The sequence below is a fragment of the Sycon ciliatum genome, chromosome 3 (assembly GCF_964019385.1).
Source record: "Sycon ciliatum chromosome 3, ocSycCili1.1, whole genome shotgun sequence".
Taxonomy (NCBI): Eukaryota; Metazoa; Porifera; class Calcarea; order Leucosolenida; family Sycettidae; genus Sycon; species Sycon ciliatum.
Window position 1 is genome coordinate 25,141,021 of NC_088645.1, and position 14,456 is coordinate 25,155,476.

The following is a 14,456-nucleotide window of genomic DNA, read 5'->3' on the forward strand; positions in this document are numbered from 1 at the left end:
GTTCCTGTATGGCTCCAGTGCCTTCTCAGCATTGTTGGCGGGTAAGCACCTGGATCGTGTCCAAGTACTGCGACTCTGGTGGCTTGAGGGATGTACGGGTTCTCGCCGTGCACCCCTGCCGGCAATCTGCTAGTGAAGCTTGGTACCTACTGTGTCCGGGAGATTTTCATCCAGAAGCTGATCTTCCTAGGCTGGAGCTGCTGCTACTCCTGTGCTAGCCCTCAACCACTGGCGCTCCTACTCGGCTCCAGTGTGGGCCATTAACCACCCTGCCCGATTTCGCACTGTTGCTATTCCACACCGTCAGCATTTAACTCTGAGGTCAGACCTTGATCCCTCCCATCATATGCTATCTGTCTGTCTGCCTCTCTCTCACACACAGATGTGCACGCATACACACAAACACACATGCACACACACACACATGCACACACAGTGACACAAACATACACATAGCCAACTTCTCTGTGTTTGGTGATCATCATCTGTTTTCTGATGTGCAAGCTCACCTCTGATGCCGATTACTTCCTTGCTTAGACCCGGTCTGCTATTAGACCAGTCTGCTCTCCGTTCACTCGCTTGTAAATCCTACTTGGAGCAGTAAGGTTGTGTCACTGCTCCTACTGATGTCATTGTTGTGAAAGCAATATCATAATTTTCTACCGTGCATGAATCATTTAAAACAATCATCATCTATGTGTCACGGCCTAACCATCCTCGTAACTCCCCTCATCGTGACTAGTGCTGTACCGTTGAAACCTACTTTGCTTCAGTGTATATTTGCTTCAAAGCTCTTGTTTTGTTGCATAGTGATCTGACGCAGTGTGCTATAGCCTATCGGGTAATATGGATAAGATTAGTACAGTCGGCATCGCCTATCGAGTGACCAGGTACATGTATAAGGATACTAGTACATGTATACCGGCTTAACGATATTGGAACACAAATAGCACTATGTGTGCAATATTCCTTTCTAAGCTCACGCTGTGCGGTGCAGATAGGTCATGTGTCGTTGCCAACTTGCCGCATGTGCAGCAGGAAGGCACCACATGTCGACTACTACTTATACTGTACAGCATTGTGTGCTTACATGCATCTACGGCCTTGTGGATGCAATTGAGTCTCACATACATGTACATGAAATATTGCGTGTAGCGCGGCATCGGGTGTTAACATACAATGGCTAAATATTTTTCTCGCAATAATGACCGTATTCACCACAAGTGTGTTTATGTCCAGAGCCAACTCAAGTCCTGTATTATTTATGACCATGACACCAAGACTTCCGGGCTGAAATTCTTCTATGACAGGCATGAACACTTGCCTTACAATTGTTCGTGATTGTACGAAGTACATATTCGCTGTTGCATCAATTTTGCACCATTTACATTGTAGTGCCACTAGTGGTATCACCTGCATGCGTATTGAGTCAAACAAGGTTACCTCTGTATAGTTATGCTTATCGTGGCTATCAAGAGCTTCGATGCAAATTCCCAGCTGACGAATGGTGTCCAGCTTGTGTTCAGCTCAGCTGGCACTCACAACTCATAATAATTGCGTTCTAGACGCCAGATGAGATGTTTCAGCTACAATGTAGACAAAACGTCCGTGTTCAAGAAAGCCGTCACTTCATCTTCTGTCCATCCTCAATTGCACGTTCAAGCAAATACGTCTGAAACAGTAGCGACAAACCGACAGCGGCGACACGCCGTCTTCTCCGAATGAGCTTCTACCGTTCTAATTCAGATTCCCCCAAAAATGTCAAAATAAATAATAGATTTCCACCAAGGTCGCTAGAATCTTGCGAACCGTCAACATGCAGGCATTTCAAGTGTTCGAGCGTGCGTAGATTCTGCTCAGCGGCTCAAGAACATTCGCCAAGCGAAAAAAAGTCGATGAGAAAGATGTAATGGTGGACGAAATTACGAAAATCGGAAGAAGGTATTCGACCCAGTTCGACTATCCTGGACTGGATTGGCAACGTCCAACAATCGGATTCGTATTCTATGGGGTCTCATGAGCTAGTGTGCCAAAGGGCGTTTAGTTCGAGCTTCAGTGCATCACCTTCGCCGAAAGAGGCCCTTTCTGAGATTTGGCCGATGGACTATTAATAAAATTGCTTTAGACTGGTCCGCTAATGTGTCTTGTACTTCGAAGTATGATTTGCATCCTTTGCGGAAATAGTTGGGTTCTGCGAAGGAGTGTTTCCATCCTGAGCGGGTATAAGGACAGACAATATTCTGAAGAATAATTATTTTGTGTGTCGCTCCCTACATGGGAGCTCGCGAATTTTCCTGCCGACTTGACACTTGACTGACTGACGACAGCCACCCCTGAGAGCACTCCAGAAGTCCATCCAGCCTTCCACTTAGCAAACCTGCAAGAAAGCACCACTCCGGACTCCCTGATCGATACACAGTGTCTTCTAGAACTCACCCCTCATTAGATCAACTAACTAACTTGAGCAGGCTAAAGAAATGTGTGCACCGAGAAGGCATTTCCCAAATCGGCCCGATTTTTTCACCTAATCGGCATTGCGATCGGCTAAGAGAATGTCCAAATTCGGCCATATTATGAGCCCCAAAGTCAGATTTCGGCTCAAAGCAGTACTTGAATTCACCGCTTGTAATGCAGTGTCAGGGATTGGTATTATATAACCCAACACTAGTTCAAAACTAGTATTAGATAAACCTTGTTATAGTCCACACATATTGTTAGATTGACAGCATGAAACAAGGTGGAGGACACTGTGTTCGGAAACAGTGAGCCCAGTGAAGGATCAGGCCGATTCAGGCGCTAGGCTAGGCCATGTAATGGCGCCAGAAGGGTAGATCTACCTGCAAAAGGTGATACCGGTAGGGTAGTGGACCGTATGCGTGATAAAACAAGATGGCGTCAATGTCAACCAGATCGTGCAGGAGAAGACTGGGGTGTTGGCGTCCAGTGTACAGACACCAGTCACATTTCCTGTGTCTTTTGCAGCATACAGGCTGAGACCTATCACTGTAGAGTCCACTACTGCATGAGTTATATTTGTACAATACATAGCAGGCGTACACGGTGTGCCTCGCAGGACTGCGAGATGCTGCAGAAGACCAGGTTCAACCTTTCTGGAGGGCCATTCACCGACGGTGAGCTACACGATGCTGGAGGAACTAGGTTCCAGTGAAAACCCAAGATTCCTTTGCTCCTGGACGCTCCGACGGGTTGTGATATCTGCCAGGTGCGCAGTAACTAGTATTTTCATCGCTATAGCGAGGACGACGCGGATCGGCAAAACTCTCGCTCACAGCCATCACCAGCCTCTCAAAAACATCACTTGGCATCCCCCAGAGCCTCTGAGGTATAGGAGAAAGCCAAAACAGCTCACAACAAACAAAAGCTAAAGACGATGGAAAGAGAGCATGTCAACAACAAGACGAACAGGTTGAAGTTCAAATGGTTTTGAACACTCTTACCACCAACTATACCACTTCTTTCAATAAATCGTGACGGCATTTTGTTTTAACGAGTGAGGAGATAGCTTCTTCTGCGCTCTTCCATCGTAGTTCTTCTGAGTGTGTCGGAGAGTACTGAAGTATGAGAAAAGTCAAAACTGAATCCCGAGCTGCGAACCCCAAACATGGCATCAAGACACGTGCCTGTTGCCAAGTCATTGCTAGCATTTGGCCAATCCCTGCTTCGTAGTAACAAGAGGACATAACCCCAGGGGGTTCAGGGGGGTTATGTCCTCTTGGCAGTAACCATTCACGCTACAGTCTGTTTTCTCTTGCTTATTTGGCTGCAGGCAGATGGAATAGCGCTCCATCTGATATCCGCACTGCTGCATCATTCCTATTTCGCCCTGCATTACTTTCATTCTTAGGGTACCCCGTAAGAAGACCTTGAGTCGGTGGGGACTGCCCTATTGAAATATGAATAAATACCGGTAAAAATGTGAAAAAGAGGTTGGTGCGGCTTCGGCGATAGTACTAGTAGTAGGAAGAAGTCCATCGAACCGTCCACTCGGCAAACCTGCAGGCTGCAAGAAAGCACCACTCCCCGCTCAATACACAGTGTTTCGGGGAATTCACCCCTCATCAGTTGAGTCAGTCAACGGAGCGTCTCTGTAAGTTTGTATCCCTGGTGATGTTTGTGCCTGGAGAGCAGTATAATATAAGTGGTGCTCTTCAGGCACAATCTTCCTCAGCCTACTCAAGGAATCGTTGTTGTACCGTTAAGCTAATGCCAGTAATGGGTTAATGAACAATGCAACACGAATGAACTTTTATAGAACAACCAAGGAGCAACAACTATTACTTAGTGACAGTCACTGAAAGGTACAATCACGTGATTTGTAAGGAAGAAAATGATAAAAATGAGGGAACATACACCTAGCGGGTGCTAACAACCGTTGCTAAGGCCATGGTAAAAATTATCTTTGATTTCTCAAGTAGGCGGGCACCGATTTTTGGCGGCGTGCCGACGAGTTTTTTTAAATTCTATGCAAATGCGCGCATGAAAACGGTCAATCCGAAAGGAATGAATCAGGGAGAATACTAGTACCGGTATTTTTCAACTCCCTGGCCTGAATAATTATGACCATGTACATATTTGTTAATAATGTACATATGTGTGACCCTATCTTTGGAAATAAAAAAATTGTGGGAAATAAAATAAAAAATCGCTCGCTCGCACCGATTTTCACAGGCTCATGACCTGAGAATCAACTTTATTTGTTTTACCATGGCCTAATCAAAATACTATTATGACAAAAAGATGACTGACTGGTAATAGCAGAACAATGCGCAGGTCTATATCTGTGCTTCGTGAATATAATCTCTTGATTATTAAATATGTATGGGCATGCTGGCAGCTTTCTGTCGCTCATCTTCTTTCTTCATACTGGTGATATTGAGAATCTGTCTTTTTCACTCACAAAGCAACTGTTCAGTACATAGGGTAGTGGTCTACCAGAGCAATCACACTCACCACCGTAGTGGTTTTCCAGAAATGAGTAGAAACAAAAACCACACTCGCAGCCACATAATAGATAAATAGCCCAAAACATCTACATGTAAATCATCAATCAAAGAACCGCCAGCAAGCGGGAGAAAACTCAGAAAAGATCGCAAAATCAAGTGAAAACGGCATGGGTGACTGGGCAGCAGGGGAGCGCCTGAAAACAATGACTCCCTACATTCCTAGCCGCGACCGCTCAACCGGGCTAGAGGAAAAACACGATTTTCGGCCAAAAAAACCTTTCTAATTTATTAATTCCTGCCCGGCTGCCAGTCAGACTCAACAATAGAGAACAAGAAATTGTATGTAATTGTATGTCATAATCATAAGCCACACACATCGGCATAGAATATCAAGAAAAACAGTGGAAGACCCCCATGACACCAGGGTGGGTGGGCTGGCAACTTCAACTACCACGAGGAAAAACAAAGACCACGATGGCAGGTTCAAGTATTGGACGGTATGTTTGCAGCAAGTACTCTGCGACAATCACGGAGACTGGACAGACAAATAGCATCACGGTTGAGCTCGCTAACCGCTGTCTCCAGTGCACCGAGCACATGGCCAAGCGCCTTCAGAAACACAGACATGGCCGGAACAGCAGCCAGTGGTGTCAGTGAACTGGGCAGACATTCACAGCCAGTGCGCATAAACCAATCGGCGAGCCAGAACCTTGTGGCATGCTGGTCTAGTCTAGATGCGGATAGAAGAAATTGCTCGTCACCACCGGACGCTAGTAACATGTTGTGGAGTAAGCTATCCAGAGGGGGCTGCTGCTGCTGCTGCTGGTGGTCAGGGTGGTCAGGGTGCAGATTAGATGCTGGTGATGAAGTCTTGCCATTGCTGCTACTGCTGCTAGAGGTGATAGTGTTACCGCTGTTGACAGCTTGAAGGAGAGATGAGCAGCAGGAGATGATCATATCAGCAATCAAATGTGTTGTCGATCGCTTTGAAGAGCTCAAGCGTTCCAACACTTGCAGTAGCGAAGTAGAGAATGCGGATGTTTGCCTGTGACACGCTAGGCTGCTTAGCAACATGATCATGTCCACTATTTGATCATCCGGGCAGTTATCCACTACAGTTTCCACCGCCATGAGCAACGGTCCAACGCCATTGTCTGAGTGCATGGCTTCAAGCATTCTGAACGCAAACATGCGCAACGTCAACACCTCAGACTGGTGATGATTAGCTTTCCTGGCGGCCTCCTGGCTGTATGCCCTCATCAGGCTTGGTGACAAGTAGATCAGATCAGAGAGAACCTGAGAATTGCATAGAGAACACACCCACACACACACACACACACACACACACACACACACACACACACACACACACACACACAAACACATACACACACACACACACATACACACACACACACACACACATGCGCGTGTGCACGTAGCCAGAAGAGACGTATTACGTCATTAGTTGTCCAAACATCACCTATTGCCCCCCCCCCCACCCCATAATGGAGAGCTTGTGCATACAGCCGTCGGTGTATGGGAGAGGAGACACTTGCATAAATTATGCATGAGTATCTAATGACTAGGTCTAGCAACACATCACGTACATGTATGTGACGGCTGCAGTGACGTTAGTGGAGTGATTTGTGCTGTGACAATCAAAGTAACAGCCAGTGGTGGTGCACACCCAATTTCCACATTCCAAGCCGTTGTAAATATTCTCTCTCTCTCTCTCTCTCTCTCTCTCATTAAAAGATCTAGAACTCGTCTGTTTGTTTACTGTGTTACTCAACTGCGACTACATGCTCTGTCCCATCCGGCAGCCTTGAGAAGGAGAGAAAGGAAAGTCACGTACGAGACAAACAAATAATAGAGTGCGCGACTACTGCAAATACTACAAAGAATTTGTTTAAGAACAAATCCACTGGAATAGAATTCCCTTCGAAGCTAGAATGGGGTTTGTGGTGAGAAATTGAGAATCCTTACAGAAGCTAGGGCACTAGAACTAGGCGGAGAGTTTGGCCGTAACTGTTACACACTCCTGCAATCAGCTACAAAGTAAGACTAAGAGTATGCGTAATACAACACAAATTAATAACATCATTGTAATACAGAACTACTTGGTCCGCGTCAGCGATATTGTCTCTTATCTTTCAGCTTTGTTTGTATGTCGCCAATGCTCACTTGGCAGCCCATTTCATCCCAATTTTGGTAAGTAAGTTAGTTTACTAGTACCTGAAAGGTCTAGCTAGAGTTTGAGTGGATTTCGAGAGCGACGGGTGGGTGATTCTGATTGATACAGTGCCGCATCAAAATAGATTATCTTGTTACGCTATGCAGGCAAGAGCAGCGCAAGCCACAAGAAAGTAATCGGCTGCTCGGAATCAGCTCCATTTTGCTGAACGGCCGAGCTGGCTCACCTCAGGGATTGATCGTCAAGGTGAGGTCGCAGCTCCCTTACCTCCAGCTCAACGCTCGGAGTATCCAGTGTGTCGTGGAAATTTGCAAGTACTGTACGCGTCGCCGTTGTCGTTCAAAATAAAATCTTGCAAAGAACGACGCCTGATGTGAACCACACAGACTGTCGTGCTGCCCACGCGAAGTCCTATAGAGAAGGCGACCATCACGATCGACTTCTCATTAGAAAATAGCCAGGCAGCGGAGAGGAAGAGAGATGAGCTTGCAAAAGCCAGAGAGTCGAACCCGAGCAAAACAATTTGTCTCCAGCGCTGAGAGCAGCGATGAGGAGGACCGAAAAAAGTATGAACCCTTCCTTGGACAATAAATTCCTCATAGCTAGTTGTCATTCTACACCGTACCGCCCATCGTAGCAAGTTTTATCACTTCAAGTGCACTCGTTGATGCCCAAAATGTAAGTTCAAATTGTCAAAAGATAAGCGACAATATTGCTGACGCGGACCAAGTACTAGTACTAGTAGTAGTCTATTTAACACCGGAGTGTTTACCTTCATGTAACCTAATCATTCACAACTGACATGCAACAATACACAAACTTCACAGCACTAACCTTGCTCTCGTTAGAGTTGATCCATTGCGTCACCACAGGACAGAGAAGATCTTCCCAGACGATCTCGCCGTGCTCGGTGTGATCGCGACACGAGCTCCAGACGTTCGCGATGGCCTCGGGCAGGAAGGCCGCACACTGGTGTTTCTCCCTGTCAGCAAATAACTGTCCGAGCGATGCACACAGGCACTTTAACTCTACACTCGGTAACTTCCCGCTGTATAGCCTGGACAGGAGAAGCTTCTGATTATCCAGAGAAAACTTGAGAAACGTTCCGTCGGTGATCAGGTTGACCAGCATGGTGCTGTCGTATTCTTTAGCGTAGCTCTTCAACAGTATTGTCAGGCACTCGCTATGAACATCTCCAGGAGCGGACGACATTCTTAGCAGGTTGATCATGACCGATGACCATTCGGATGTGGGTGGGATTTCCACGGCTTGGCGCAGCGATCGTAGCAGTGTATGAATACACGGCCAGAGCATTGTGTTGACAACGCCACAACCTGGACGAGTAGGAATGGTTACTTGACTTGTCAGGGCTGAAAGCTGAGCAACAATTTGTTGCAGAACAGATTGGACGTTCGACTTCGACCGAACCGCCATGGACTCTTCATCAGGATTGTGCAAGGCCTGTAGTGAGTTCTCTTCGTATAGCTGATACCATACTTCACCAACAGCTTGCACCGCGATGGATGAGAAAGATGTGTCGGCGCTGTGTCTCGCCGTGTCCAAGCCCTTCACCAGATCATATGCAGGTACCGGGCATGCTTTGATGTGCAGCTTTTTCTCTTCTCGCCACATGAGATGATTCTCTCCAAGTAATACTTGCATACTGGCAACTTGACATTCCCAAGATTGCAGGAGACCGCTGCCAGCAGAGAGATTACCAGCACTACGTAGAGTGTCTTTCAGCTGGTCATATGTACTGGATAGCACGGACTGTGACGTCTTCTCTCCAAGCAAGGACAGTGCCATCAAACACAGCATGCGTGACTTGGACACCAGTGGCGAAGTAATGGCACCACTATCAGCTACCAGCAGAGTATTGGCCAGCATCTGGTCTCTCTCAGTGAGCTTGTCCAGTGCATGCGATACCAGGTATGCGTAGCACACTGACCAGGAGTACAGGGAAGCCTCCTTGGCGAATCTTGACAATTCAGTCTTCGACTTTTCCGCGTCGAAAAGACCTTCGGCACGTGATAACAGCATGGAGCAGATGGTGAGACCCTTGTCGAACGTCAACTCTTTGTTTTGAGTGTTCTTCAAGAGATCGGTGACAACTTGGCCGGCAACAAGCGTAGCGCCATCCCTGTGTGCAGCGAATGCTGATAAATACTGCTCCCGAGCTTCCTCGAACAACTTCATACCGCGCACTCCTTCCACGACCCAAACGCGCGTTGTGACCATAGCCGAGAAGAGTGTACCCATAGAGAAGGGCAGGACCAGGTGCAAGAGACGATTATCACCGTAGTCAAGGGCGGCTATCATTTGGTGTGTGCCAGCGCCAGGTAGTTTAGCACAGTGTTGTGACAGCGTATCAGTGATCATCTTCAGTACTGGCCAGTCTCTTCCCACCAGTGTATGGCATAGAGAGGTCACACCAAGAAACAGTGCACTCAGGCAGAGGGCACCGTGTTTGCCTTTGCTCACCTGTCCCTGTGTTCCCCAGCTGAAGATCTGCTCGTTGGCAAAGACACCTCCAGCACACATCACCTTGTCCGACGCCATGTTCATCATCGTCGCTATCATCTTGGCTTTCCAGCTCCGGAGGCGTGGATAGATTGATACTGGAAGATCAGTGTTACAGAAATCACAAGTCACGCGGTACAACTGGGTCAGTGCCAGGGTGCTGTTGAAGAGACTGTTCGTACCCAGCCTGGACGCCTTCTGTAACACATCGAATATCTTGTCACGTGCCCCAGAAAATGCCTGAAGCTTGTTGACGAGGCTCTCCTCGTCAGTGTGGTTCACCTGGATCAGGTGTGCAAAGAGACGACGCAGGAATGCACACCATTTCTCAGCCAGACCCAGGATATCCATAGTACCAGCATTGGGAGCAGGCGGTGCAATCTGAGAGAGGAGATTCTGCAGTAGGATGAGGTGACGGTCGGTGGTCGCGTTACGACTGGCCTTACTGGCTATAGAACTAGGCTGATGACAGGACAGCAAACCAGCTGCCAGGCTTGGTAGCGATGCCGGTGACTTGCAGGATTCGTACAGCTTCAGCAATGATTTCGGCACGTTGCCGAGAACACGCACTAGTCCAGCATCAACACGTTTCAGGGTACTGCTGCTGTTGTTGGTGTTGTTGTTGTTGTTGGTAGGACGGCGGCGATCATTGGAGGCTGGACAATGTGACTGTGTCTTCAGTTCATGTTGCAGCAAGTGAGCAAGAAACTTAGCGTGACCGTCTGTAGCTCCAACGTTGCAGACCATTAGCGCTGAGAGTGCATCGGCTGGAATAGGCTGAGCACCGAACTGATCCTGTGACGGAGGAGCAGGCCATGGAGAAGCTGCTCCATTCGATGCCGTCTTGCAACCGCTGCCATTGCTGCGGGCTTGTGTAGAGGACACGGTGGAATCATGTGCGGCGGCCGCGTCTTGGCTGCTGGCAGGTTTCAGTAGCCCAGTGTCCAGTAAGGCTTGGATGTGTGCAGGGGGCAGCATTGACGCTTGGAAACACTCAACGGGAAAGCAGGACAGCGCCTCGTACGCTGCCGAGATGACGGTGGTGCTGCTCGCAGGCTGTGAGAAGATCATCCTGAATAAACTGGAAATGAGCTCATGATACAGTGCCTCGTCTTGGCGACTTGGCAACTGTTCTCCTTGCAACTCAGCCATGGACCCCATCAGTCTGCAAACGGCAGCTTGTGCCAGCTCCCTGGTTTGCATGCTGAGCTCTTGACCCAATGTAGTCCACACCGCTTTGAACTCGACCACCTCGTTCAATATCATCAAGTGAAGACTGCGAGTGGCCATTGCGATCACCTCTCCACGCACATCCAATCTCACTGGAGCCGAAAGCAGTCTACGGATGATGGGCATGACGTCATTAGCGTGTTGAGATGACCGCGTCTGAGCGATGTCAAGAACTGTGGCAGAGCATGACATCAGCATCTCCGACGATGACGTCATGTGTTCGGCGCACACCGTCAGAACCTTCAGCAACTGCGGAAAGAGACGATCCATCTTCTGCCAAATTTTGCACACGAGACGCAGCGACAGCGGCTGTAGTGATGCTTGTGCCATCAGCCCTGTTATGGTGGCAACCACTGGTGATAGCATGACGTTGTGTGTGACCATCTCAGGCAGAGCGTGTAGAATAGCTAGCTGCACGTCCGCTTCCATAGTGCTGACGTTGAAACAGTGTAACAGCATCTTCAGCAGGTCATGTGACAGCGGAGGGCACGCCACTGCCAGGCTCTGCATAGCCAACACGGACGCTAAGCGTAGCTCTCTGCACGACCACCCAGAGACCAGGACGGAGCTGACCACCATTGCTACCATGGAAAACTTGTACAGGGACGGCGTGTCCAGAGCAGCCTGCGGATTAATCTTCTTCAACTCTGACTTCATATGATCAAACCATAGCTTACACAGCTCGGGTTCGCGTTGAAACAGGAGCGGCAGGCGGGCTGCAGAGCGGATGTACTGTGCCAGTGAGCTGACGAACGGGACTTGAACTGACTCTGCGGCGATGGCGTCTGCGCCATTCAGGCTATGAGCAGCGCCGCCACCTGCAGTAGTATTGATATGACTACCACCAGCCAACACCAGGCTATTCTGTATAGCAGTTTGACACTTGAGAAGCAACGCAGCTGCGGATGACGATGGAGTAGATGATGTAATAGTAGTAGTAGTAATATTAGTACAGTACAAGGGCAAAGCACCCAGCGACTGATCGGCGGCACTGCTCATGAACGGTAGAAACTTCAATAGTAGATTTAGAATGATGGTGGCGAAGAGAGTTGGCTGGCATGTCAATACCACGTACAGACTTGGTACAAACACAACGGCAGTGGTCGCAGATGCATCAATGGACTCGATCTCCTTCAGCATGACGTCAAGAGGTTGATTGTTAGCCGCCGCCATGTCCAAAAGCCATGACGCAGCAATGTGGTACATGGATAACTTATACGACTCCTCAATTGCGGTGGCGAAGACTGACAACCACACTAGCTTCCTGACTCTGCGATAGCATTGCAGAGCGCTCATACTGGATTCAAACCTTGACATATTCCTACTACACAGCCAGTCAATGAGCAGTTTGACAACGTAACACACATAGCTGCTTCCATCACGCTGCTGCTGCTTACCGTTCTCATGCGACGGAACGCCATTTACACTCTTTCCACTCGGTACCACGTCGTCCATGTCGGCTTGCATGGACTCAAGAGCGCTCTCGACCAGAATCTCCACCAGCCTCTCACGATACTCAAAACCCACGTTGTCATAGAGAATGAAGTGGACGACGGGCTCGGCAATGCTCCACAGTCTTTGCTGCTGCGTGTGGGTAGTAGCCGCACTGCTGTGTACCGTGGAGAGAAGGTGACGCAGTGCATGCACCACCGCCACTCTGGCACTTGGGTAGTACCTGAATGCGGACACCAGTGGATGTGAGCCATGGCCGCTGTTGGACTTGGATGAGCTGTTGAGTGCCGACCAGAAATTGTTTTCCTTAGACTCCACCAACAGACTCAAAATGCTGCCAGTGATGATCCATGTACATCTGGCAGAGGAGAGAATACTAAGCAGCCGCTGTGTAACAATCTGTGCTGACCATTGGCCGCAGCGCACACGTCGCAGCAGTACATCGCAGCATTCTGACACAACAGCCACACCCTCGTGCCCACAGCTGTCCAGGAGAAGCTGCAGTTCCGGTGTGAGTTGCGACGCTGAATCAATCGCAGCTGTGTCGCTGATAAGACTTTCTAGACGACCAATAGCCGACGTTTGAATGGAGACTGAGGGGAATGCAAGCCTGGATCTGATTTCTTCCATGACCGCCATCATATATCCGAGGCAACAGGAAACGCAGAGTCAATTCGAATCGATGATCACAGCCGAAACCGCTAAAGTGATTCTTGAACTGACTTGAAATACACAACACTCAGTTCTTCTTGCAAGAATGATCACTGGTAACTTTGTTCATCTGGACAGCAAGCGTCTGCAAGATACAGCAACTGAAAAAGTGAACTACTGAACACCCGATAACGACAACAACGACTGACTGACGTTCGTCTCGCTCACAGCAAAAATGACTGACCTTGCAGAGATAGGCGTATGAACGAACTAAACAAAAATGACACTGTTTGCAAGGGTTTTATCAGATACTAATACACGTGTGCACTGAACTACACGTAGATCTACGAAGCCTAGCTAGCTTGGCCCGCTACTGCGCTAGTCTTGGCCCGGGCGTCACATCCTAGCTAGCTACCTACATGTAGCCTTGTACTTGTAGGTCTATGGTCTACGTGGGGCTAGGCCGTTGGGGGTTGATATCCACGCGTTGTCATTTTAGCTCGAGGTCATCACTTGAACCCACTCAGTGCCCATGCCAGTGAGCAGCCGCCTTGGCTTGGCATACTAGTACTAGTAGTAGTACCTTCTTCTAAGGTCCTTTAGTCTTTAGTCTTTAGTTTAGTATTATAATACTTTACAGATTACAGTCACAATGATTGTCATGATGAGGTGCGACCATAGTCATTGTACCGGCACATGAGTCATGAGTCATGACTGTGTGATTGTGTAGACACGTGCACGTAACAGTAAAAAGTCATGTACTACTCACACCTTTTAATTCTTTACTCTTTAGCACTAAGTGTGACTGTACATTTACCTGGCCACGTGCCACGTGTCATTGCTACAATCATAAAAAGCACGTCGGTAGACTCTACGGTGTAAAAGGTCGTCGGTAGCGATGTAGTCAGGTAAATGCATACTTGTACAAGCCATGTATGAAGCATGCCCAGCCGAGGCAGCTACATGTACTTACACGAATCCGGAGAAATGATTTTAGAAGTTTTCTTTTAGAATACTGGAGATCGCTATGGAAGAAACGTACGCGACGTGAATTTCAAACAGACGAAGGAAACGAGGCAGCTGAAAATCAGATTCATTTTTCAAGCCCATAGCAACTAAGCTTTGGTTCAGTCTGTGGACCTCACCTTCAAAAATCTATGGCCATGCTGATTAGAGGCCGTAGACCGCAGTTCATGCAGTACTTTACCTGTACTAAAAAATAAAATAATTCGGCCGGGAGGGTGAAAATTTGGGGCTGGGCGCGGACGATAAACAATCATTTGTTTTACTTGGCCTTAGCCTACAGATTACAGTGATCATGATGAGGTGCAACCTTGTATATAGTCATTGTACCGGTGTCACATGACTGTGTGATTGTGTAGACACGTAACAGTACTACTAATAATAATAAAAATGGCAGTTCGCATATCACTCATTGCATG